Source organism: Octodon degus, unplaced genomic scaffold (assembly GCF_000260255.1).
Source record: "Octodon degus isolate 3935 unplaced genomic scaffold, OctDeg1.0 scaffold00050, whole genome shotgun sequence".
NCBI classification, from domain to species: domain Eukaryota; kingdom Metazoa; phylum Chordata; class Mammalia; order Rodentia; family Octodontidae; genus Octodon; species Octodon degus.
In genome coordinates, this window is record NW_004524626.1 from 12,333,649 (window position 1) to 12,358,696 (window position 25,048).

The 25,048-nt window shown below is 44.1% G+C and overlaps 1 protein-coding gene across 1 annotated transcript in view; it reads left to right on the plus strand.

Moving 5' to 3' along the window:
- The first annotated feature begins 6 nt into the window (after positions 1–6).
- LOC101593064 (zinc finger protein OZF) overlaps positions 7–25,048 on the plus strand; it is a 44,360-nt gene continuing 19,318 nt past the window's right edge. Inside the window, exon 1 of the mRNA XM_023716783.1 lies at positions 7–72. The gene's annotated coding sequence lies outside the window, so the exon portion shown is untranslated. The remainder of the gene's footprint in view (positions 73–25,048) is intronic.

Here is a 25,048-nt window from a genome sequence, read left to right on the forward strand (position 1 = left end):
CCTCTGGGATCGCGCTGACTTAAGGCACTGCGTCCTCCAGCTTCAGGGACCCGACGGTTTCCGTGCGTCCAGGTGACCACTGGGTGAAAGATGGGTCGGGGGGGGGGGGTTCTTTTTCCTTTTTTTTTTTTTAATGCAAAAGAATGTTTTGTCTGAGAATTTCGCTTTGTGCTTCGCGAATTTATTGGTGACACATGGCATTCCGTTAGAAAGATAAAGATGCAAAGATGCATTCCTAGATGCTGGGGCTGCATTTCATGGTAGAGAGCTTGCAAGATTCCTAGGTGTCTTCGGGTGCATATATCTGCATGTAAACTCAGAATAGGTCTTAATATTGAAAACGAGAAAGGGAGGAAGTGGGGGGGGGAGAGAGAGAGAGAGAGAGAGAGACTATGAATATGAATGGAAAGTATGCAAAGCAATCGTGCTCTATCACTAAAGTATACCCCAAACCCCAGTACTAACTCTTTTGGTCTCCACCCCGATTGCAGATTAAACCCAGGGCCTTCAAACCCGAGCTACATCTCCGCCCAAACCCCCTCCTTTTTTGAGACAAAGTCTGGCTAAATCCCTAAATTGCACGGGCTGGGCTCCAATTTAAATGTTCCTGCCTCAGTCTTTCAGAGTGAGGAGATTACGGACGTGTGCCACGCCCAGTTAAAGCTGAGGTATTCTTATTTGAAGCAAGTGGGTCTGTAACTCCTGCGCCCCCCCCTCCCCCCGTCGCGCCCCCCCCCCCAAATACATACACAGACTTTTAAAACAGCTCTCCAGGAATTAAGCTTGGAGGCTTTGTTAGGCTACTACTACACTTAGCGGAATTAACCAGTTGCTTTCAACTCTTTAAAAAAACGTATTTTGTTACATCCTCTATGAATGTAATCATTATATACTGCCAATATGTATTCATTAATTTAAAAAAATGTTTATTTATTTGGTACAAGGTCTTGCTATGCAGCTCAGACTTGTAGTGGTGATCCCCCTGTCTCAGCCTCCCCAGCACTGGGATTACAGGCATGTGCCCCCACACCTGGTTTTAGTGGCTGGCTCAGCCAGGGCCTGCACCGCATGCACTACTGGGGATCGAACCTGGGTCCTTACACTCACCAGGCAGGTGCTTAGACAGCTGAGCTATCTCCCCAGCCCCATAAAAATTTTAAAAGTTAAATGAAATGCATTTTATGAAATATTTAAGAGTAAACCGAACATTGCAGGCATGGTACTTTTACATAATTGGTAATACATCATCTAAAGATGACGATATTGGTCCATTAAAACCACTATACTAATATTTCAACCAAGAAAATATTAGGGGACCAGGGATATAGGTCAGTGGCACAGTGCCTGCCTGGCAATCAGAAGGTTCTGAGTTCGATTCCTGGTACTATGAAAGAAAGAAAGAAAGAAAGAAAGAAAGAAAGAAAGAAAGAAAGAAAGAAAGACTGACAAAAGAAAATGTTAGGGTTGGGAATGTAGCTCAGTGGTAGAGTGCTTGCTCAGAATGCTTAAGTCCCTGAGTTCAATCCCATGCACCAGCAAAGCACAGCAAAATTATGGAATATGTACTTTATATAAATAAAAACTTTACACATTGTTCCAAACTAGGCTTTTGGCTGCTTTGGGATCCAAGATCCCTTCATGTTTTCTCTTCTCTTCTCTTCTCTTCTCTTCTCTTCTCTTCTCTTCTCTTCTCTTCTCTTCTCTTCTCTCTCCTTCCTTCCTTGTTTCCTTTCTTTTTTTGGTGCTGAGGACCAAAACCCAGGGCTTCCAGCTTGCTAGGCAAGCATTCTACTGCTGAGCCAAATCTCCAGCCTCTCTCTCTCTCTCTCTCTCTCTCTCTCTCTCTCTCTCTCTCTCTCTCTCTCTCTGTCTCTGTCTCTGTCTCTGTCTCTCTCTTTCGCTCAATGATAATGAATAGCCAGCCATGGTGCAAGTGCCGTGGATTTGCCACCCATAATGTAGACCATGCTGGCCTTGAAATCTTGATCTTTTTGCCTCAGCCTCTTGAGTGCTGGGATTACTTCAAGTCTAGCTTATTGCAAGGTTCTTGTATGGAAAAGTTTTAATGTCCCTTGGGTTTTTTTTTTTTTTTTCTTTTTGCTCTACTGGGGATTGATCTTGGGACCTTGCATTTGCTAGATAGGTGCTTACGCCGCTGAGCTATCTTCCTGGCCGTCCTTAGGATCTTTAAACCTGGAGCAGTCACTATTGTCTTTCTGTTATATTGACTTTTTGAAGAGTCATATGTTGTTCTTCAATAAAGTCACACATTTTAATATTTCTGCTTGTGTTTTCATGGTGTGTTTACGTATTTTTCAATCACTTGTCTTTCTTTCTTTCTTTCTTTTAATGTATTTGGTACAGGGTATCACTACACAGTTCAAACTCGTAGTGATCCTTCTATTTTCAGCCTCCCCAACCCCGGGATTACAGGCATGTACCACAACGCTGGTCTCGGTGGATGGCTCAGCGTGCCCGGGGGTGGGGGCAGCCCAGCATGTGGTGCTTGCCTAAGCAGGCACTTAGTCCACTGAGCTATCTCAGCGGCCCTCATCACTTGTATTTCTTGTGTAGTAATGAATATCCATGGCTGATTAAGGACAGTGAAAAAATTCAACTGAGGACTGTTCTTAGGGAACTTATGCATTAGCAGAGTAAGCATCTGATTAACAGCAAATAATAACTTTTATAACAAATTGATTAGAGTTTTAGAAGTAAAACATTACATATTTTGTTGGAATATGGGAGTCAGTGACTCTAAGAAAAGTGCATCTAGGGCTGGGGAGATAGCTCAGTGGCATAAACACCTGCCTGGCAAGTGCAAGCATCCAAGTTCGATCCCTGGTACCACACGCTATACTGGCTGGCCCTGGAACTCCTGATGAGCCGCCAACACTCCATGCCACTCTGGGTGCAGTGGCACACACCTGTAATCCCAGCACTGGGAAGGCTGAGACTGGAGGGTCACTACGAGTCTGCACTTTGTAGCAAGAACCTGTATCTAAATAAATAAATAAATAAATTAAAACATTAAAAATATTTTAAAACATTAGAAAAAAGAAAAGAGCATCTATTTAAGCTGGGACCAAATGACAAAGAATAGGAATTAGCTATGTTAAAACAAAAGAGAAGGGCCAGCCATGATCCCTGGATCTGCTGTGCCGGCCCCACCCCTGGGGCACGCTGAGATGGCAATGGAGACTGGGTGTGGTGGTGCGTACCTGCATCCCAGATCTTCGGAGGCTGTAAACAGGCTGATCACTATGAGTCTGATCTAGTAGTGAGACCCTGAACACCCTGTAGACCCTTCCCTAAATTACAGAGAGAGAGAGAGAGAGAGAGAGAGAGAGAGAGAGAGAGAGAGAGAGAAAATAGGAGGTAAGGAAAGCTTCAGTGTGTACTGGCTACTTATTTGACATTTGTACACTGAGAGAGGGCATCAATGTTTGCCCTCAGTTTGACAGTGTAGACAGTGGAGTGTTTTTGTTTGGGAGAACATATCTGATTGTCAGTATATAGCTGACAGACAATGAAGGCAGGAGACAGGAAAAGGAATGTTGTGGAACTGTCCTGCTACAAGGTTGTATATGGTTAGATGTCTGGACTTATGTGTAAACATAAGAATTATATAATTCTTTTTGCCTATTTTTAAAATATATTTTAATTTTTTAAATGCTTTTTCATCATATTCTGTAGGGATTTAAAATTCAGCATATCAATACTTGATGAAAAATACCTGTTCCATGTTACGCCTAAGATGTTTAATATTCAGACAGATAGTGAGGTTAAGCGTAACAGCCTAGGTTGTATGGTAATAACAATAAGCTTGTCTTCTGCAGGATTAACCTAAGTTTGTGGACCAAAATTAGAGAAAAAGGAGGGCTGCAAGGAAAGCCAACTTTTTTTTTTTTTTTAGAAATAGCAATGAACATATTTATTTTATTAAAACAGAATAATATATGTTTGAGACTGCAAGGAGTAGTAACCAAGGAGATATAGAAAGCAGAAACTTTGGAGGATGACAGAGAACAAGAACCCATTTCTGTTTCTCACAAGGCCCAGTTGGTCCAGGCTGCCTCATGTTCTCAAAGGGCAGGAGCATCCTTGTGGAATAAGGAGAAACCTCTAGGCAGGGAGGACCAAAAGCATCAGAAAGCCAACATTTGGCCCTAGCCTTCCAAGGTCAATTAAGACTCAGGACATATGAGAACTTGTACTGTAACATCATGTAACTCGGTAGTGTCCCAAATTTTCTGATCAAGGAGATTATGGGGCCAAAGAGGAAAGTGATCGATGATGTAGAGTGTGCCTAAGGAGAGTCACATGGAGAAAAAACATTCTCTCAGGCTTTCACAGAGAGCACATTGGCCAAGCAATGGCTGTGACTCATCCACATGGCTGACACTGACAAAAGTTCTACAATCTGAGGTACAGGATCTCAGGATAAATCCTGAGGGGATTTCACTGGCCTTATCAGATCCAAAAGCTACGACTCTTGTTGCATAGGTCTTGCTTTGTCTTGGTCTTAACCATCCAGCACAAAAATATAAAAAGGAAGTATAAGAAGTAAAGCCATGGTGTTATGTTGAGCTGTAGGGGACTCAGGTCAACAATTTCTGACATTGCCAGTCAAGCGGAAGTATATAGCTGACAGGAGGATAAATGACAGCTGGGCAAGCGATGTAACCAAGGGAAAATGAGAGCACGTCAGCCAGGCGCAGGGGCGCACTCCTGTAACTCCAGCAGGCTGGGAGGCTGCAGCAGGAGGAGGTAAATTTGAACCTCACTGAGGCAACAGTGATTGAGTGAGACCACCATCTCAAAATAAAAACAGCTGGGGATGTAGCTTAGTGTGAAGGCTCTGGATTTATTCACTAATTAGACATTGAAAAAATTATTTGGTAAAGTTTATTTATATTATCTATCATAGGAAATGCTTATGTTCATAAACAGAGTCAAAGCATTTCGTGTTGTTTCCAATCCACCTTGGGGTTCTTGCTACTCAAACTAGGACTCTGTTTCCCTAAGAGAATGTTCCAGTTCTAGTTCCAGGAGTAGCTCATCCTGTCTGGCTCCTTACAGACAGTAACATGTTTAAGGGGTTGAAGGATTTTTTTTTTTTTTTTAATGCCACAGGCTGCCTTAAGGGCAGGTCAGGTAAGGCATGTGGAGCTAGGGACCGAACTGTGGTTTGCATGAGCAGATGCTTAAACAACTGAGCTAACTGGCATGCCCCTTCCAAAGGTGTTGAAATTACCCCATAGGTAAAAGACCAGGGAGCTGGGGAGAAAGATGGCTCAGTCTGGCAAGTGCAAGGGCCTGAGTTCAATCCCCTGTTCCACCAAAAGAATAAAAAATAAAAAAATAAGACCAGGACACTCTGCTCTCCATGTGCTCTGGCCAAGAGCTTTGAAAGGACCCATGCCACCTTCTACATTCACCTCTTAGGGCTCCCAATAAGGTATCTGGACTTAGAGAACAAAAAGATTGATGAGAAATTTCTGAAGATAAAGCTGGTGAGGGGCCAGGAAGATAGCTGAGTGGGATAAGCACCTGCCTGGCAAGTGTAAGGTTCTGAGTTCGATCCCTGGTACCTAAAAAAAAATAAAAAACAAAAGCTGATGAGGGTCCTGAAGATAAGGCCAGTAAGGGTACACACATACCACTGGCAGCAGAGTTTACGGGAGCAAGAATTTGAAATGAGGGGGCCGGGTAGATAGCTCAGTAGAATATATAGCTATTATTAGAAAACTCTATAGCAGGGCCGGCCAAATATCTCAGCAGATTAAAGCATCTGCTTACACAGATGCAGCGGCCAGGGTTTGATCCCCAGTGTGCCATGGCAGCCCCGCCCCCAGGGTGCCCTGAGAAGGCAAGTGAGACTGGCCATGGTGGCGTGTGCCTCTAATCCTAGCTCTTGGGAGGCTGAACACAGGTGGCTCACTATGAGTCCGATCTACACGGTGAGACTCTGTAGACCCTGTCCTAAAATACAAAAGAAAGAAAACAATGGTGGTGAACCTATGGCATGTGTGCCACAGCAGGCTGTTTGTACCATTAAAAGTGCTAAAAAGGTTTGCCATCACTACTGTACAGCAAATAGGGCCCATTAATAGTAGATGCCACAGTGTGGACGAAGCTCAGTAATATGTCCTGTTTGTTTTGCTAGGGGTGGAATGTAGGGCCTTGTGCTTTCTGGGCAAGGAGGTGTAGCTAACATAATTTTGAATAAAAAGTGCTAGACACAAAAGAATACTTACCCCAACCAAGGGAGGGATTCAGGCTTGATCAGAAAACATGTATATATTTGTCTATTAATGCCTAACAAATTTTAACAAATTATGCAGTTTAAAGTAACAGGTTTATCTTATAGTTACTTTGAGTCACAAGATCAATTGTAGATCTTTTAGGTTTTCTGTTCAGGATCATCTGAGTGAAGCCAGTTTTTTTGTTTGTTTTGCTTTGTTTTGTTTTGTTTTTCTTCTGTATTTGGTACAGGGTCTCACTATGCAGCTCAGACTCGTAGTGATCCTCCTGTCTCAGCCTCCTCAGCACTGGGATTACAGGTCTTACTTCAAGACCACCATGTCTGGTCTTGATGGCCAGCTCAGTGCACCCAGGGGTGGGGCCTGCACTGCATGTGGTGTTGGGAATTGAACCCCAGTCCCTGAACTTACCAAGCTGGTGCTTAGCCTGCTGAGCTATCTCACCAACCCACAGCCAGGGTTTTGGTAGGGTTTGTTCCTGTCTGGCTTAGCTAGGAAGATTCTGTCTGATTCAGGTCATTGACAAAATTCATTCTTTTGTGGTTATAGGACTTGTCCCTCATCAAGAGACAAGTGGAGGCTGCCTCAGCCCCTAGAGGCTACCTGTAATTATTTTATTTAATGTATTTAGTACAGGATCTACAGGGTCTCACTGCATAGATAGGACTTGTAGTTATCCTTCCTGTTTTCAGCCTCCCAAGTGCTGGGATTACAGGCACATGCCACCATGACCAGTCTCAATCGCCATCTCAGCACACCTGGGGGCAGGGCTGGCACAGCAGGCCGGGAATAGAACTCCCACCCCTGTGTCTGCCTAAGTAGGCACTTTAATCTGCTGAGCTATCTGGCTGGCCCTTGGCCACCTGTAATTTTTGTTGCTGGGTCCTTTCCTTCAGTAAGTCAGCTACTAAAACCTGTCCCTCAGAGAAGGTCTAATTGATCTTTGAAAACTTCGAGCAGGGTGTGCAGCTGCGTGCCTATAATCCCAGCTACTTGGCAGGAGGATCACAAGTTCTGGCACAGTCTCAGCCAATTAGTGAGAACTTGTCTCAAAATTTAAAAAAAGAAGGGCTGAGAATACAGTTGAGTCAGAGGCTCTGTGTTTAATTCCAAGTACTGAAAAAACAAATGACAACAACAACAACAAAACAAAACAAAACAAAAAATAAATAAAACCTACTGATTAACTCAAAATGAACTTACTTGGAGCCTTAATTATATCTGCAAAATCCTTCCTATTTGTCACATTCTTATGGCTGTGAAGAAATCATAAGTCTTGGATACCCTGAAGGAGAGGGAATTATGCAAGGTCATGTAAATACCAGAAAGCAGAGGTCATTGACGTCCTCATGGGGTGTATTATATGCAGTACAGGTATAGTTCGCAAAAAGCAGAAAAATTTCCTATTTTCCTTTGAGTCGGTGTTGGGCTACAGTCACCAGATGAGCACAGTGTGGGGCACCTAAGTGGGACCAGAATGCCCGGAAATTGGGCAGCACTCCAGGCCTTCGATGAGGGGAATGGAGGTACAGGACCTCAGCTCCCTGTAGGTAGATGCACAATGTGAATTGAGTGAGACACAGTTTGTTTCCTAGAATGCACCATGAATGGGGGCTGCGAGATAGCCCCATGGACTAAAGCATCTGCTTAGGCAAGCTTAGGCAAGTGCAAGGACCGTGGTTCGCTCCCTGGCACCACATGCTGTGCCAGCCCCGCCCCCAGAGTCCAGGCGTAGTAGCTCATGCCTGTAATCCCAGCACTGGCGAGGCTGAAAGCAGGAGGATTATGAGTCTAAGCTGCATAGTGAGACCTTGTAACAACCAAATACATTAATAATAGTAATAATAATCATCATCATCATCGTCAAGAATGCAACATGAAAAAATAAAAAACAAAATTTTTTTAAAAGAATGCATCGTGACTGGGTCAAGAGAAACACAGGAGGGCTGGTGAGATGGCTCAGTGGTCTAAAGCACCTACTTAGAACATGCTTAGCAAAGCACAGGGACCACGGTTCAATCCCCCAGCACCACATGCCAGCCAGCCCCGCCCCCTGGTGGGCTGAGCTGGCCACACACACACACACACACACACACACACATAAATAAATTTAAAAAATTTAAAAAATAAAAAAAAAAAGAGAAACACAGGAAGGGAAAAGGAAGTAAAAAGAACTAGGAGGTATTATGTCCATGTACCAAATACCTGCAGTGAAGGTGGTCATTATGTACTGCAAACATGTACTCCTAAAAATAAAAAGTAAAAAGTAAAAAAAGAGGGGCCCAGGAAACTATCCACAGAACATGCATGTGTCAGGTGTGGTAGTGCACATTGGTAATCCTAGCACTCTGGGAGACTGAGGCAAGAGGATTTTAAGTTCGATCCCAGCCTACGCAACATAGTGACTTTGTAAGATCTTGTCTCAAGAATAGAAAATAGGGGCTGGCAAGACAGCTCAACAGACTAAAGGGGTGAGCCAACCACAGAGTCTGGGTGTAGTGGCACACACCTGTAATCCTAGCACTAGGGAGGCTGAAAACAGGAGGGTCACCATGAGTTCAAGCTGCCTTGTGAAACCCTGCAACAATCACATATATTAAAAAATAAATAAATAATACTTTGGCAATTAACTGGCTGAAAAGGTCCTGGATTGAATCCCTGGTATTGGAAGAAGGGGGAGAAGAGGGAGGAGGAGGAGGGGAAGACGGAGGAGGAGAAAGAGTAGTAGCAGCAGTAAGAGGCATGTGGTGATGTGCTTTTGCTGCTTGGATTCCTTTGAGTGTCTCGCACCCACATTAGAAGGGCCACGGGGGCTGGGGAAATAGCTCACTAGAATAAGTGCTTGCCTGGCAAGCGCAAGATCCTGAGTTCAGTCCCCAGTACTGCAAAAAATAAAAAATAAAAATAGAAGAGTCTCCCTGGTTCCGCAAAAAAAAAAAAAAAAAAAAAAAAGAGAGAGAGAGAGAGAGAGAGAAAAGAGAAATAGAAGGGCCACGGGATTATAGTGGCAGATAGCCATTGAAGTTGCCTAGGGGTGGGTATGTGCTAGGCACTTGGTAGGGCAGAACAGAATACAATGTTCTTACCCCATCCTGATGACCATCATATATCAGTGGGATCCAGTAGAAGTTTCTTTCTTCAGTGCCCCTCTAGTCCCCTCTGACAAAACTTAGGAGGTTCAGGGTAAAAAAAAAAAAAAGGACTAAAGAAACCAGTGTATTCATTCCATGCCAAGTGATGAAGGGGAATTTGGAGCTGAGATGAATCAGCGGCTCACTAGCACAGCCGTGTGTGCTCATATGGACGCTTCTATGCATATTTTAAGCCCTCTATAATCATTAAACAAGTCTGTATTTGTAGTGAAGAAAACAAAAGCTATAACTCCTCCCCAAAGTGAGGGGAGAGGGGATGCATAGTCCCAGTAAGTGCAACACCGTCACAAGCCAGACTGATTCCTCCTCTAAATTGTTCATGTTCTCAGTGACTGTTCTTACCTCAAGACTAAACTATAGCTGGGCGAGGTGGTGCACGCCTGTAATCCTAGCACTGCAGAAGCTGAGGCAGGAAGAGCTCAACGTTGAAGCCAGCCTAGACTATGGAGAGTCTGAGGTTGGCCTGAGCAACATCTTGAGACCCTGTCTCAACCCTCCTTCCCCAGATAGCCAGCTGTTGTGCTTGCCTCTAGTCTAGCAAGTTGGGAGGTTAAGACTAGAGGGTCACAAGCTTGAGCCCAGCCTGAGCAACTAACTTTGCTACTTTGGGAGAGCCTTTCTCAAGGTGAGATGTAGGATGTAGGTCAGTGCGAAGGCCCGGGTTCAACCCCAGTGCTGTGTGTGCGCTCATGCACATGCGTATGAACGCAATCGGCAGTCCTTGTATGCAATACAAATGTAGAGAGGCTTGAAGTGATTGGCTAGTTTATGCAAGCAGATAAATGCAAACAAACAACAACAATGAAACCATGGAAAACTACTGCTGTCCTTGGTTCTGTGCCTGAACAGCGCAGCTGGTGTAGTGATATCATGCAAGATTCCCACAAACATGTGCTTGATTTTCATGGTTACTTCAACTGCTGACTCTGTATTTCTTTTCCTTTTATTTTATTTTTTAAATTTCATTTATTTATTTTTGTGTGTGTGGCCAGCTCAGCCCACCAGGGGGCGGGGCTGGCTGGCATGTGGTGCTGGGGGATTGAACCACGGTCCCTGTGCTTTGCTAAGCTTGTTCTAAGTAGGTGCTTTAAACCACTGAGCTATCTCTCCAGCCCTTCTTTTCCTTTTAGCCAGGATATTATCTTACCTGTTCTGGGCTCTGTACCTGGTAAAATAACCCAAATCATCATTCCCAGATGGTCTAACTTCCTCTCCTGTTTTGTTTTTTTTCCTTCAGTTATAAGTTCCCATTAATCTTTTCTTTGTAACACAGAAGTAGTTAAGGCTCTAGTGCTGCTTCAACTGTATAGCTGTACCCCAGTTTCTCGTTGGTACTTGGGGTCTGTCACTGTAGCCAGGAGATTTATTTATTTATTTATTTATTTTATTTTGGCTGGCTTGGTGGGCCTAGTAAGGCAGGTGGAGGTGGGGATCGAACCGTGGTATCCTGCACCTGACTGCATTGGCATGAGCAGGCACTTAAACAACTGAGCTAAGGGCCAAGCCCCCTGTAGCCAGGAGACTAACCGCCCTTTATTTTGTCTCTGGGTGTAGGGATTTGGTGATACACGAAGCCTGCAATGATCAGGTGACAATAAAGCAGCTCCCCATTAGGGAGTCGTGTCCCTAGAACTGAGGGCAAAGACTCCGTCTGTGAGGCCGGGAGCATTGCCCAGCGCCAGAGCATCTGCCTAATACATGGGGAACCCTGGGTTCAGTCCCCAACACTGTGAAACAGCTGGGGATATAGCTCAGCTGTAGAATGCTTTCCTAACGTGTGTGAGGCCCTGGGTTCAATCCTCAGCACAGAAAAAAACAACAAAAGAAGTCAACACCGCAAAAAAGGAAAATAAAAATTCTGCTTGTGGAGCCGATTCCACACGCATTCATGTATCGCTCTACTCGCGTTCTGGCAGTGGGGAGACCGTCCCGTGGGAGGCTCCCTGGTTCCCAGTAGAGACTCTTGCTTTCTGCAGGTTCTGCAGCCAGGACCCAGCCATCCAGTAATTTGAAGAAAACATTACCTTTCTGCAGACATACACTGTGTAGTAAGGGCAGTGGGGAGCGCATTTCACTGGGCATGCGCAGAAGATTTTTCTTGTCATTTCCCAAGCAATGCAGTCTAACAAGCATTTACAAGGCATTTATGTTGTGTTTGGTAGTAAGTCACCCAGAGACACAGTAATTAAAAGCTAGGTGTGGTGGCGGTGGCACAAGGCTCTAATCTCAGCTCTCGGGAGGCTGAGGCATGATGATCTCTGTGAATTTGAGGCCAGGTTGGGCTAGGTAGTGAGGTCAAGGCCTGCTTGGGCTACACAGTGAGACCTTGTGTCAAAAAAAAAAAAAAAAAAAAAAAAAAAATGCAGAAAGAAAAAAAGAGGGAGGGCCAGTGAGATAGCTCAGTGGTCTAAAGCTCCTGCTTGCGCAGGCTTGGGCAGGCTTAGGCAGGCCCAGGAGACCAAGGTTCAATCCCTGGCACCACATGCCATATTAGCTCCGCCCTCAGGGTGGGATAAGCCGGCCAAGAAAAGGAAAAAAGAAAAAAGAGGAAAAGAGATGACTAAGGTATGTGCAGGATACGCACAGATGATGAGCAAATACCGTGTTGTTTTATATAAGGGACCTTAGCATCTGTGGATTTAGAGATCTATATCCGGGTATCCACCCTTGAACCAATCACCCAGGATGCTGAGGGAAAACTGCTCTGTCCTGTGAGAAAGAGTCCTGTCCGTTCTCGGGTCTGGCTCCTGCTGGCCCCACATGTGAGGGCCCCCCCTCCCTGCTGGGCTGGAAGCCCTACGCATGTGCAGGGTTTCAGGATAGTCTACCTTTTATGGAGATCAGTTGCTCCTGAGTAAGGTCGTATCTAATGAGACCAGATCCTCACAGGGCTGTGTTTTGACACCTTTGCATTAGAGTGGGTCCCTTTTCTCTTCCCCTCCTCCCTTTCATCTTGCTTTTATATACTGAGGCTTGATCATAGGAACTAATGCTTGCTAGGTCAGTGTTCCTGAACAGGGCTATGTCCCCAGCCCTTTTTACTCCCCCCCCCCCCATACAGAGGATCAAACTCAGGACCTCAGTACCTGACTGTTTGTCAAGCAGGTGCTTAAGCCGCTGAGCTATATCCCTGGCCCATTCTTTTTACTTTTAATTTTGAGACAGAACCTCACTGATTTGCCCCGGCTGGCCTCAACCCTGAGATCCTCCTGCCTCAGCCTCCCAAACAGCTAGGCTTATGGGGATGTGCCATCACACCTGGCTGAAGTGGGTTTCTTCATTGGAAGTAATTAGTGTTTTGTGGGGCTGATGGGGTAGCTCAGCGGTAGAGGCCTTGCTACCATGAGTGAGGCCCTGGGTTCAATTTGTAGTATGACCAAAACAAATGCGAGGACAGGAAGGAGGGAGGGAGAGAAAGGGAAAGGGAAGGATGGAGGAAGAAAAAGAGAGGGAGGGAGGGAGGGAGGAAGGAAGGAAGGAAGGAAGGATGGAGAAACAGCATTGTGTGAATGCTATGAAGGTAGATGAGACATAGACAAAGCATCTTTGTGACTTCTGTGACTGCACTGGTGGTGGCACTCACAGAATGACTTTTTTATGGGTTTTATTTATTTATTTATTTATTTTTTGCTCCACTCTCTCCCAATTTATTTAGTTTTTTCCCCCATAATTTTATTGAGAAACACATAGCAATGAGACAGTTTCAAACCAAATTGGTAGGAGACAGAGTGACTATTAAGAGAAAGGCAAAGGCTGGTGAGATGGCTCAGTGGTCTAAAGCGCCTACTTAGAACAAGCTTAGCAAAGCACAGGGACCGTGGTTCAATCCCCCAGCACCACATGCCAGCCAGCCCCGCCCCCTGGTGGGCTGAGCTGGCCACACACACACACGTGCACATACACACATAAATAAATAAAATAAAAAATAAAACTATAAAAAAAAAAAGAGAGAGAGAAAGGCAAAACCGTATCCAGAACCTGAGTATATTCCAGTGAGTATAAACTTTTGTCGCTTGCACGCACGTAGAGGCTCAGTGTACTCAGCTCATCATGAACACACTAGTGGAGCCCCTCGGTGGCCCGCTGGGGGAGTGGTCCCGGCGTGGACGCCTACGATTGATTTCTGCTCTTCGAAGGTCAGGATGGCAGCCAGCGTGCTACCTAGGTCAAGATGCGCAAAGAGACGTTCACGCTGGGGAGCCGTGAATAGCCTTTATGTTTGCCACGTGGCAGTTTCGTTCTTGGGCCGCTAGGTCAAGCTCCCATTGGAGTGACTGCGGGAAGTAACAGACATTACAGAGTGCGTAGTTTTTTCAGCATCATTGTTAATGGTCCTCTTTCTTCCTGTTCCTCCCTTCCTCCTCCCTCCCCCCACCTTCCTTCTGGCCTTCCTTTTGCATTGCATGCTGGGAATGGAACTCATGCCTGCTGGGCAAGTCTTTATTGGTGAGCGACACCCTCAACCCAGTGATCTTATTTCTAGTGAATTCCCTTTGGTGGGCATTCACCTAGGTCATAGATACCTAACAGCCTGCATGCTCTCAAAGGCTATCACAGCACCATTGATAGACTTCTTTGCTACCAGCCTTTTTTCCCCACATATTGACTATGCAGCGAAGCCATTGGAAGCACTGGGGAGTCTGTGTGGTGCTTGAGGCCAGAGAACAGCCGCGGTATACAAATGTTGTGTGAGGTTGTGCCCCTGGGAGGTTTTCCCTCAGTGCAGTCCTATAGTATTGTGGCTCAGGGGGACTGCAGGGCTTCAGCTCTTTACTTTCAGGTGGCCCTTGCAATCCAGGAAGCCCCTCTGTGAGGAGGTTTTGTGTTAGTCTTCAGGGCGGAAGGAAGTCAAAGGCAGGGTTGAGTAAGATAAGAGGAGCAGGTGGTGTCAGTGTTCAGACAATGGCTGCTAGCTGGGTGTGGTGGCCGATGCCCATAATCCTCGAGCTTGGGAGGCCAAGGGAAAGAGTTGAAAGCCAGCTTGGCAAATTAGTGAAACCCTTCAATCCCTGGGGGGGGGGGGGGGGAATTAGTGAAACCCTGTCAAATAGTTAACAAGGATGAAGTTGTAACTCAGTACTTCTTGGGTTAGAACCCCAGTACTGGAAGAAAGAGAAGGAAGAGGGCTGGGGAGATGGTTCAGTAGAATAAGCTCTTCCCCGGTTTTGCAAAAAAAGAAAGAAAGAAAGAGAGAGAGAGAGAGAGAGAGAGAGAGAGAGAGAGAGAGAGAGAGAGAGAGAGAGAGAGAGAGAGAGAGAGAAGGCAAGGCAAAGCAAAGCAAAGCAAAGCAAAGCAAAGCAAAGAGGGCTAGGGAGATAGCTCAGTGGTCATATGGACCCTGGCCAGTGCAAGGACCCAAATTCAATCCACGGTACAGCATGCCATGCATGGCTGTAATCTCAGCATTGGGGAGGCTGAAACAGGAGGATCACTATGAGTCCAAGCTGTATAGAGAGACCCTGTACCAAATGAATAAATAAATTTTTAAAAATTATGGTTGTTGTTATTATTATTATTTTGTGGTACTGGAGATCAAACTCAGGACCTTGTGCTTCCCAGGAAGGTGGTGAAAGCGCTGAGCTATCTCCCTGGCCCACATACAATTTTTTTAAAAAGAAAAGAAGAAAAAACAAGGCAAGACAGGCAGGCCAACAGCTGGACAGGGAAAGGGAGGAAAGAGTCACATCTGTGTTCACCGGAAGTGTCAGCTCATTGTTTTATGTGTTGTTTCCATTCAATGGTAGATGCTGTTGCCCAAACATGTGACTTGGCAGTTCACAGAACTCTCAGTTTAGTTTTGGAAGTGCAGGCCATTTCATGACTTGATGTTGTCAGTCTGTACCACGTGCCAGGGCTAAGCTGTTTCTCACAAGGAGAATAGTAGTTGCGGGCATGGTGGTGTACGCCTGTCATCCCAGGACTCTGGGAGCCTGAGGCAGGAGGACTGGAGCCCAGCCTGGGCCAAAGGACGACAGTGAGACTCCACCCCAAAATAAAAAAAACCTCTCATTGTGAGGGCTTTGGATTCAGTCCTCAGTACTACAAACAAACAAACAAACTTATAAATAAATGGAGAATAGCTTTCTGAGGAAGATTTACATATTCCATCCTGCTGGAGCTCTGCCTGCCTCGTCTCCAGCTGTGCTGGCCAGGAGGTGCTGAGAGCACTCTGCTCTCCCTGGACCCGTCGGGCCTGCCTCTGTCTGCCAGATCGTCTGCTGTAAGCGCGTGAGAAGCCCATGGTACATGCTGAACCTTTTGCACAGCATGGACTTGCCTTGGTCCTGCTTGAAAATGGAAAACATCTTGGCTTTGTAGTTCGGTTAAAACATGTTCAAAGTGGTGTAGGTTGGAAGGGAAGGCAATTCTGTCTTCTGTCATTGTGGTAATGTGGATGGACCTGAAGGGAATAAACCAGATACAGAAAGACATTTCACGATCTCCCTAAAATATGTAACGTAGGATGCAACTAGAGACCATACTCAGAAGTGAAATAAATCAGACCCGCATGTGTAAGCATCATGTTATCTCTAGTATAAGAACCTGAAAGGGTAAATAAAATTGGAAAGGTACAATAAATACTGTGAAAGGGAAGGAAGCTGTTCAAAGGGAAGGGACAACTGGGATGAGGGAAAGGACAAAAGAAACAAAGAAGGAAGGGGGACAGATATGTTTGTGTATATATACAGGATAGCTTGGGTACTTGTGCTGCTGATTGCTGCTGATCTATTGTTAATGCTTGATTTTTTTTTTCTCAATTTCTTATAACTTTTCTTTTTACCAGTTATTCATGCTTATATCTGGTGATCTAAACAATTAATCTGAAGACAATATGCAGTGTAACAACCATTGTTGAATTCCTATCATTTTGTTTAGTGAAATTCTGTATTGTTTCTGATGTGTGTGTGTGTGTGTGTGTGTGTGTGTGTGTGTGTGGTGTTGTGTTTTACTATTTTTTGTTTTTGTTTTAAATTACTCTTTTTTTTTGCGGAACCGGGGATTGAACTCAGGCTCTTGCGCTTGCCAGGGAAGCGCTTATTCCACTGAGCCATCTCCCCGGCCCCATTTTACTATGTTTTAATGTCTTTTTTTTAAAAAAAGGTAATCTAAAAAGCAACTCATAGAAATAACAAATAACTACCAGGAATTGGAGGAGGGGGTATTACAGGATTAAGAAATTTCAGTCAGTGTAGAAGAATGAGTTAAAGGTATCTATTGTACACCCTGATGATTATGATTTATGGGCTGGTGAGATAGCTCAGTGGACTAAGCGCCTGCTTACATAAGCACAGGGGCCTGGGTTCCATCCCCGGCACCACGTGCTGAACCGGACCCACCGCCAGGCACCCTGAGCTGGCCACCCAGACCCGGCATGGTGGCGAACGCCTGTAATACCAGAGCTGGGGAGGCTGAAAACAGGAGGATCATTATAAGTCCAAGCTGAGTAGTGAGACTGTGTACCAAATACATTAAAAAACAACAAAAACAGTGTATTGTATCTTTGAGAATTGCTAAGAGTGTATGTTAAGTGTTCTTATCACAAAAAATGGTATGTAAGATAATGCATATTAGCTCAGATATACCACAAGGAATATATATTTCAAACCAATGTACTGTGTGCTGTTTTACAATTTTCATCAATTAAAATAAGCCAGACATAGCATACAAAGATAAAGTACAAATATGTATAAGGCTATTTTAAGGGTTCAGCATGAGTTAAAAAGATAGTTTACAGGGGCTGGGGAGATAACTAAGAGGTATAAGCACCTATACCTGCCAAACACAAGGGCCCAAGTTCGATCCCCAGCCCTGCATGCTGTGTGGTCTTGGCTCTGGATCCCCCCGAGTGCTGTCTCAGCCCTAGATCCCCAGGCACCCACCTTAGGGCCCCGAAACTGGGCACGGTGGCACACACCTGTAATCGCAGCACTCAGAGATTGAGACAGGAGGATCACTGCAAGTTCCAGACCAGCCCGGTGGCTACAAGAGTGAGCACAAGGCCAGCCCGAACTACATAGCAAGATCCTGTCTCAGAAAAAAAAAAAAGATTGTTTACAGAGTTCTGGGTACAAGTACAGTTTAAGAATGAGGTCAGGGGCTGGTGAGATAGCTCAGTGGTCTAAAGCACCTACTTAGAACAAGCTTAGCAAAGCACAGGGACCGCGGTTCAATCCCCCAGCACCACATGCCAGCCAGCCCCGCCCCCTGGTGGGCTGAGCTGGCCACACACACACACACACACACACACAAATAAATTTTTAAAAAAATGAGGTCAGATATGGTGTTGCATGCTTGTAATCCCAGTACCTTGGAAGTCTAAGGCAGGAGGATTTAAAGTTCAAGTCCGTGGCTGAAGATATGGCTCAGTGCTTGCCTGGCAAGGGCAAGGTCCTGAGTTCAGTTCCAAGTATCAAAAAACAAAACAAAACAAAATTCCCAGAGTTCAAGCCCCTTATGGGCAACTTAGTGAGACACTCTTTTAAAGTTAAATAAATAAACAAATAAAATAAAATGGAGCTGACTGAGAACATAGTTCAGTGATACAGTGGCCCTGAGTTCAATCCCAAGTACACCCTTCCCCCACAGAGAAATTATTTTTCAGTCATATATTTGAAAAAAAAAAAAAAAACACAGAACTTGTAAATCTGAGTCTTATGAGCTACTATATAAATAATGAAATTTTCTTTCTCCTATTTTTTTCTATCACTTATTACCTGGATTGAGTTCATTAAGTCGTTTAGCTAAAACGCAGACATTTCTCAATACCTAGAAGACAAAGGCTCTGTTTAGGGTTTTTGTTTGTCTTGTGGGGTTTTTGGGGGGAAGTATTTGGGAAGCTCAGGGCTTCCCACTGTGCGACATCCCTAGCCCTTTTCTATTTTTTTCTTTTTCTTTTTTTTTGCAGAACCGAGGATTGAACTCAGGCCCTTGCGCTTGCCAGGCAAGTGCTTATTCTACTGAGCCATCTCCCTGGCCCAATATTTTTTTCATTTTGAGACCAGGTCTCATAAAGTTGCTATGTTGCCTAGATTGGTTTTATTTTTTATTATTTTTATTTTTGGTGGGACCGGGGATTGAACTCAGGCCCTTGCACTTGCTAGGGAAGTGCTTATTCCACTGAGCCATCTCCCCAGGCCCAAAATGACAGAAGGATTTTTTTTGGGGGGGCACTCAGGATGCCTTCAGAGCAGGTCTGGTTTGGCTTGAGGATGAGGGGATCAAACTTTTTTTTTTTTTTGGCGGAACCAGGGATTGAACTCAGGAGCTTGCACATGCCAGGCAAGCGCTTATTCCCCTGAGCCACCTCCCCGGCCCCTCCTTTATCATTTCTTAGGCCTCTTACTAATGTTTCATTCTGAAAAGCTACCAGAGGAGTCTCTGATATTATACATGGGTTGGTTTGTGTGTGTGTGTGTATGGCCAGCTCAGCCCACCAGGGGGCGGGGTTGGCTGGCATGTGGTGCTGGGGGATTGATCCGCGGTCCCTCTGCTTTGCTAAGATTGTTCTAAGTAGGTGCTTTAGACCACTGAGCCATCTCACCAGCCCATGTTCTTTCTTTAATTAATTAATTAATTTATTTATTTATTCCTTCCTTCCTTCCTTCCTTCCTTCCTGTATGTAGTACAAAAAGGGTCTCACCATAAAGACTGGACTCATAGTGATCCTCCTGTTTTCAGCCTCCCAAGCACTGGGATTGCAGACATGCACCACTGCACCCAGTCTCAATGGCCCTCTCAACACGCCCTGGGGGCAGGGCCAGCATGGCACACCAGGGATCGAACCCCAGTCCCTGCACCTGCCTAAGCAGATGCTTTAGTCTGCTGAGCTATCTGGTTGGCCCACATGAGTTATTTCTTGTTTTTCGCTATAACTGGCATAAGTTCTTTCCTGAAGCGAGTTCATTCAAGTAATAAGATCTTCTGTTCATTTGGAATAATCCTAGAGAAAATTTATACTTTTAAAAAAATAAGGGGGGGCTGGTGAGATGGCTCAGTGGTCTAAGGCACCTACTTAGAACAAGCTGAGCTAAGCAAAACACAGAGACCCCAGTTCAATCCCCCAGCACCACATGCCAGCCAGCCCCGCCCCCTGGTGGGCGGAGCTGGCCACACATACACACAAAATAAATAAATAAATAAATAATCTTTAAAAAAAAGAAAAAAAAAGGGTGAAATAAATCTTGGTGCAGGATTGTGGTTTGGGGAAGTTTTTACTTAGCTGTTTTGTTTTGTTTGCAATAGGGTCTCATTATGGACTCTAGGTTGGCCTTGAACTTGCTATGCCACCTAGGCTGATGCCACACTCAGCAACCATCCTGACTCAGCCCCCAAGTGCTAGGATTATAGACATGTGCTACTATCCCTGGCTTTGTCCTCAGCTTTTAATTATCTGTTACTGAACAACTATTATGTTCAGTCATTAGTGAATGACATGCAAGGAAACATGACATTTTTTGAGACAGGATCTCACTGAGTCATTAAGTTCCCCAGGCTGGGCTCAAACTTATACACCTTCTGCCTCAGCATCCCAGAGTGGTGGAATTATAGGCATGCACCACACCAAAGTGAGAAGATGTTTCTCAATTCAAGACCATAACATAAAATGTATAATTTATTTCTTAAAATTTCCATAAAGTTTTTTAAAGATCCTTTAATTTGTGAGCAGGATATTTGGATGTTCATCCCATATGTGGAAGATGGATCTTCCTCAAATTGTGTTGGCACATTGCCCATCTAATGTGGAAAAAAAAGTTTTTTGAATATGTGTTTAATTTATTTTAATTTAATGTGTTTAATTTAAATTAATTATTGGCAGAACTGGGGATTGAACTCAGGCACTTGCACTTGCCAGGCAAGCACTTATTCTACAGAGCCATCTCCCTGGCCTCTAAATTTGTGTTTTGTTTTGTTCTGTTTTTTTGTGGTACTGGGAGTTGAGCCCAAGGAACGCTGAGCTTACCTCACTCAGCTAGCCCATTTTGTTTTATGTTTTTTTGGTAGAACTGGGGATTGAACTCAGGCCCTTGCGCTTGCCAGGGAAGCACTTATTCCACTGAGCCATCTCCCCAGCCCCTGTTTTATGTTGAGATGGGGTTGGCATTGAACATTTTTTTTTTTTAAGGCATTCAATAGTGGTTGTTATATTGAATAACGTTGTCTTCAAATTAGTTGTTAGATTGCCAGATATAAGCGTGCAAAATTGGTAAAAAGAAAACTTATAGGGGCTGGTGAGATGGCTCAGTGGTCTAAAGCGCCTACTTAGAACAAGCTAAGCAAAGCACAGGGACCGCGGTTCAATCCCCAGCACCACATGCCAGCCAGCCCTGCCCCCTGGTGGGCTGAGCTGGCTACACACACACACACACACACACACACACACACACACACACATAAATAAATAAAATTTAAAAAAAAGAAAACTTATAAGAAATTAAAAAGAAGAAAAAATTTAAGCATTAACTGCTCCTTTCAATAGACCAGCAGAAATCAGTAGTACAATTATCCACACTATCCTGTATAGATACACAAATAGGTCTTTTCCCCTTCCTTCTTTCTTTCTTATGTCCTCTCCCTGACCCCAGTTGTTCCTTCCTTTTCTCAGTGCCTACTGTACCTTTTAGTTTTGATTTAATCTTCCACCTTCTTACACTAAATGAGACAATACAATATTTGCACATGGAGATCTGATTTATTTCATTTATGAGTATGGTCTCTAGCTGCATCCATTTATGTATAAAAACCTTGAGTTTATCTCTTTATTTATTTATTTATTTATTTTGTGTGTGTGTGTGTGTGTGTGTGTGTGTGGCCAGCTCAGCCCACCAGGGGGCGGGGGCGGGCTGGGATGTGATGCTGGGGGATTGAACCGTGGTCTCTGTGCTTTGCTTAGCTTAGCTTGTTCTAAGTAGGCGCTTTAGACCACTGAGCCATCTCACCAGCCCTAGTTTATCTCTTTTTATAGCTGAGTAATACTCCTTTGTGTAAAAATACCATATCTTTTATATCCGTTCCTCAGTTGATGGGCATTTGTGTTGCTTCTAATATTTAACTATGACAAATTGTGCTGATACAAACATGGATGCACATTATCACTGTGGTTTGATGTTTTCAGTTCTCTTGGATCAATACACAGGAGGGGAATAGCCAGGTCCAAGGGAACCTCCAAGCCTAGCTTTTTGAGGAATCTCCACACTGATTTCCATAAGGGTTGCACCAGTCTTCTCTTCCACCCACAGTGGACAAGGGTTCTTTCTTCCCTCCAGCCCCTCCAGCATTTGTTACTATTGACTGTTGGTGATAACCATTCTTTCTGGGGTAAGACAGAATCTCAGTGTTGTTTTAATTTGCATTTCTTGAGTGACCACTGATGTTGAACAGTTTTTCATATATGTATTTGCCATTTGTATTTCTTCATCTGAGAGGTGTGTATTCATCTCCAATGCACATTTTTGAATCGGGTCTTTGAATTTTGGGGGCCTGATTTTTTTTTAACTCTTTATATGTTCTAGATGGAAGTTCTTTGAGGGACAGTTGGCTAAATTTTTTTCCCAATTCGTGGGTTTTGTTTTTACTGTGTTGGTGGTATCTTTTGAAATGCAGAAACTTTCAAAAAGATGAGATCCTCATTGTTGATTCTTTATAGTATTTCCCTTGCAGTTTGTTTTTTGTTCATGAACTCTTCCCACCCCTGTCTTCAGGATTTCTATCTACTTTCTCCTCCAGTAGATTTAGTGTTTCTTTTTTAATATTTAAATCTTTAATCCATTTTGGTTGTAGTTTAGCTCATGGTGATAGACATGGGTCTAAGTGTAGCCTTTGGCATGTGGAAAGCCAGTTTTTACAGCACCATTTATTAAAGAGATTACCTTTCTTCCAGTGAATATGTTTGGGCCCTTTGTCAAAAATAAGGCACTGAGTGTGTTTATAGTTGTGAGCATTGAACTTTTGATCCTCTTAGCCTCCTTAGTGGCTAAGGTTGCACCACACATCACCGTTTCTGGCCATCAAGTCCTCTGTGTGTGTATGTGCTGAATGTCAAAGAGCTTATTATATATGCTTGGTAAGTGTTCTACTATTGAGCCTTGCCCCAGCCCTATAAAGTATTTATGAAGAGAAATACTATGAATTGAAGTGACATTTTGAGGGCTGGCAAGATAGCTTAGTGGACTAAATGCCTGCTTAGGCAAGCACAGGGACTGGGATTGGATCCCTGGCACCACCTACTGTGCTGACCCTGCCCCCAGGTACATTGAGCCAGCAACAGGATACTGGGCCTGGTGGCACATGCCTGCAATCCCAGTGCTGGGGAGGCTGAAGACAGGAGGATCAGTACAAGTCTCCTGTGTAGTGAGACCCTGCACAAAAGAAAAAAAAATACATCAAGTGGAATTTTGAAAAGGCAAGTGTGCTATAGGAAACAAAAGTTTAATAAAGTTAATACATGCCTTTTAGAATAAGCACTTGCCCAGCAAGCACAAGGACCTGAGTTAAATCCCCAGTTCTGCAAAACAACAACAACAACAAAAGCCTTAACTTCAAGAGAGTTCATGGGTAAAGAAAAGATGGTGTATATCTGGCATAAAGCTTGAAAAGAGATGGGAAAAAGTGGTATATATTTTCTCCAAGTCTAAGGGAGCTACCAAATACTGTGCCTTATTTTGGGGACAATTAATGTAAGGAGTAGGAAGTAAAACAAGCCCTTCTAGGGATGGTATAGCGGATATAGACCCTGAACTCCCAGAAACTTGTTTGGGTTGGCTAGTCCCAGAAACAGTGACAGCATTTTGTATTTGTTATAAAGATCTTTAAGCTATTGGCTATTTAGTAGCTGATGATACCAGCCTGCGTAGTAGTATCCATTGTGTTGCTTTTGGACTGTCAAGACTTCTGACCTCATTTTGGTATTGGACAGAAGAATTTATATAATCTGGCAGGGAGGATGGAGTAGAGTTTAGGCCATTGTCTTCATTCTCATGGGCAGCTGCATTCTGCGTGCCATCTGTTGGGCTTATTTGTTTCAGTGAAGACACATTTAGAATAGCAGCTACAATTGGAACCATCACTTAGATTTAAGTTTACAATAGTCTTTCTCCAAAATCCACATGACTTTTGTACAAGCCAAAAGTAGTGTTTTTCCTAGGGATGCATTAAGCATCAGGATCCATAGTCCTTGTAGTTCTTTTATAGTGGCCTACATAAGAACCTCTGTGCAGGGGCTGGTGAGATGGCTCAGTGGTCTAAAGCACATACTTAGAACAAGCTTAGCAAAGCACAGGGACCGCAGTTCAATCCCCCAGCACCACATGCCAGCCAGCCCCACCCCCTGGTGGGCTGAGCTGGCCACACACACACACACACACACACACATAAATAAATAAAATTTTTTTAAAAATTTATTTTAAAAAAAAGAACCTCTGTGCAGTTCCCCCAGGAATGTTGTGCTACTTATATTGAATCATCTTAGGGGTTGAGGAATTCCCAGCACCTGCATTAGGTTCTACTAGCATAACGGCCCTCACCCTGTTGGTCAGAGAACCAATTGTAGGTTTTCAGTTCCCAAGAGTTTTATATCCCATTTATATATTTAGCAACTGAGGAAAGAACAGTGGCTTGGGTCTGTGGTTCAGATGGACCCTCTATAAATTAAATTGCGTTAAGATACGATGTATCACCGATGACCATAGCTTCTACTTTCACTGGTGGTGGCCCATCACGGTGTTTTCTTGTAGTACTAGGATTGAGCCCAGCGCCTTCACAATGAGCTACATCCTCAGCTCTTTTTAAAACTCTTTTGGTTTGAGACAAGGTTTTGCTAAGTCAGTACATTGCCCTGGTTGGGCCTGAACATTTAGTATTTCTTTCTTTCTTTTCTTTTCTTTCTTTTTTTTTTTTTTTGGCAGAACTGGGGATTGAACTCAGGTTCTTGTCCTTGCCAGGAAGCGCTTATTCCACTGAGCCATCTCCCCAGCCCCTGAACATTTAGTATTTCTGCCTGAGCCTCCCAGGGGGCTAGGATTACAGATATGTGCCACCATACCTGGCTTGTGTTTTGAGTCCCCATGATATGATATCACCTCAGGGTCACTGTGGGTATGTTTTCTTTTGCTGATAGTCATTCAAGTAATTAACAGGCTCCATTGGGGAAAGCACAAAGAGAAATGCTTAATGCAGATTATGTTGATGGTACAGGGTTTCTTCTCTTGACAAAGGCCTCTAGGTTTGTAAACTATCTAGGTACAGTAGTCCCTCACTTATTGCTAAGGTTAGATTCCAGACACTCCGATAAATGAAAATCAGCAAAGTAGTGACATACTTTAAGGCTTTATAAACCCTTCTCACACGCTTATAAATCTTTCCCATGCTTTTAAAAACACCTTTAAGGGCTGGCGAGATAGACTAGGCACTTGCTTAGGCAAGCTCAGGGACCAGGTGCGATCCCCAGCACCACATGACATGTGGGTCACACCCCTGGTGCACTGAGTTGGCAACTGAGTCCAAGTGACATGGCGCACACCTGTAATCTGTCCTGGGGAGGCTGAAAACAGAGAGATCACTATGTGTCCGAGCTGCATAGTGAGACCCTGTACCAAATACATAAAAAATAAAATAAAATAAAATAAAATCACTTCT